Raw genomic sequence first — 2,830 nt, 5'->3', positions numbered from 1 at the left:
TCAAACACTTGGCCTGGAGAGACTGATGCCTGTGTTTTTGCTGGTCAGGGCTGTGTGTCTGGGGAAGGACATGGCACAGCTGGGCTTTGGGACGTGCACAAGCCCTTCTGGCCTAATCATCCATCACTGCAGAAAGGCAGGAGAGTAAGTGGGATGGATCCTCAGTGGGATCCTCTTGCCTGTTTTTCTATTTCTTGACTGTGAAGAAACCTCTATAAATCTAGCTTACTCTTTCTGAGCTGGAGATGAAGGACCTCACTTTTCAGGTAAGAAGAAATTGCCAGTGTGGTCTGCTGCTCCTTTATCATCTTACCCCAAGTCTAGGAAATATGAGGTGTGACCACCTAGCTGCAGTATCACCTGAGAACTGTGGCAACAGGAGCAGGGAAAGGAGCACAGGGAGAGCAGGATATATAAATACTTTTTAAAGACAGTAACTTGCCTTCTGTTATTTGTCTACAAAAAAAAAAAAAAAGAAAAAGAAAAGGTGAGTCTAAATGGCTTCTGCTGTGTCCAATTTGTTATGTCTCCAGGCATAGCTTATTACCCTGACTTAGCCAAGCTCTGAATTCTTCCCAAGGGTTTTGGTGCTATTTCTTCTATTTTGATTTATAAATTTTCTTTATTTTACTTTCCTCCTACATGTTCTGTATAATCTTTTTTTCCCTGTGTTAGTGAGGAGCCAGCAGCTGGTATGACAGTGCTATCACAAGGTGTAGGAGAGAAATAGCATCTGTCAACCAAAACCTTTGCTCTGAGTGTCCTGCAATGGTCTCTTCTGGCATCTGCCTCATGGGCTATGTGAAATGGTCTCTTCTCCTCGGAAACCATTTTCATGCTGCCACTTACTGCCGGGCTTACTGCAACCATCCTGGGGCTAGAGGAGTGAGGGTGAGGCTTGGTGTGGGCTCCATAGCTCAGGGAGCTTGCTTACAGACTTTGTCCCACAGCAAGGGGATTTCTGGCTTCTCCACTGACTTATCAGAAGGAATTACAGATATTTCCTGATTCAGCCATTCCCTTCACAGTTGATTGACTTTTTCTAACCTCACTGATGAATTCTGTGGGGGAATAAAATCCACCTGCTGTAATCATGGGATGCCTACTGCAGATAGCAGGAGTCATACTGCCATTGAGCCTGGACTTAGGAGACCACCTCTGTCCAGTACACTTTAGAAACAGTTAATGAATCCCCCAAACATCCCATGGGGTGAATGGGTACTGTTTCTTTATGAGACTAGACTGCCAAGTCTAGTAAGAAGCTCCAAGCAAGGTCAGCTTTAACTGCTAGAGCATGACACCTCTTTACAGCATTGATTTGTTTCCTGATTTTGTTTTTCATTTTGTTTGTTTGTTTTCCAATGTTTGCATCTATCAGTGTTTTTGTCAACAGACTTCTCTGGGAGCCTGTAGCACTGATCACCCTCAGGACCCCTGGTGAGGATTAAATTTGTCTCTGTAAAATGGGCTGAGAAGTGGGTGAGAGCAAACCCCATGCCAGTCCTGTCTTCTGTGCTGGCTGAGGGCAGATGCTGAGGGGACAGGATAAAACCAGGAAAAGTAGAGAGTGTTATTTGCTTGGAAGAGTCCCTCAACCTCCAACAACTTCCAGCTCAAGGTTTTGCAGAATTGCAGTAGTAGATTCTGGTGGATTTTCCTTCCATTATTTATCCCCTTAATTTCCTCTTCTAAAGCAATATAAACTCTTGGCATCCAGCATGTCCTGCAGTGGGGAGTCTTGCTCTATAGCTACACATTTTCTGGAATATCACCTCTTGCTTGCTCTTTTTGAACCTACCACCTGCTGGTCATGGTTTAATCCCTTGCAGTTCTTGTGTCAGAAATGGTGAATACTTGTATTCTATCACACTGATACACTTATAGGCCCCTGCCAGCTACCTCTTCCACAGAACAATGGATCCTGTTTCATTTATACTCTCTTCACATGGAACTTACTCCACGCTTTTAAGCAGCCTTTTGGCTCTCTTCCATGCCTTTTTCTGACTTTGCAATAGCTTGTGTGACAGGAAGAGAGAACTGCACTTATTTTTCAAGACATGAGTGCAATATTGGGTTAGACACAGGTCTAGTAACATAGCCTGCTCTCTCTCTTTCCAAATTGTTTTGGTGTGATGGTTATATACTTCTTAGGAACTAAAATCAATGCAGGTATTAACTAAATTTTTTAGTTGGACTCATGCAATTAATCATCAGGACTTTGGAATCCTGACTTAATGGGATTTCAGTTTCACAGGCTGGCTGTAGTCACAGTGAGCAGAAGCTGAATACACCTGGGGATTACAGTACACATGCAACATGGTGTACAGGGAGGGGCTGAGCAGAGCAGCGATTGCCTTGCCAGATGCTGCAGGTGCACAGCTGTGGACATGGTTGTGTGGGTGCTGTGGTGAGGGATAAATGCATGGGATTTCCAAGTGCAGCACATCCATAGCAGAGGTGCTGCTGTAAATCTATGCTTAGCTAGCAGGGCCACACAAACTCCCAGATGGCTCGGTGACTGCTGTGCTCAGTTTTGGACCCCAGACCTGGCAGCTCTGGCACCTTCATCGTGCCCTCCTCCACTGTCACTCAGACAGGACAGAAATATTTCTCTGCTGTGTGGTGGGTCACCCACAACCTGTGGTTTTGCTGCATGCCTTCTGGTCCCAAAGCTCTTCCTGCAGAGCACTGGGATGAGAAGCAGATAAGATGAGAGTTGAAGGATTTGTTGTGTAGTGGTAAAAACCAAGTCCGTCACACCACATTGACACAGGATACCTTCCTTCTCTCCTTTCTCACCAGGAGTTTGCCCAGTGCTTCCCATCTTGTC

This window comes from Passer domesticus, chromosome 5 (assembly GCF_036417665.1).
Source record: "Passer domesticus isolate bPasDom1 chromosome 5, bPasDom1.hap1, whole genome shotgun sequence".
NCBI lineage: Eukaryota > Metazoa > Chordata > Aves > Passeriformes > Passeridae > Passer > Passer domesticus.
This window is presented reverse-complemented; position numbering follows the sequence as displayed.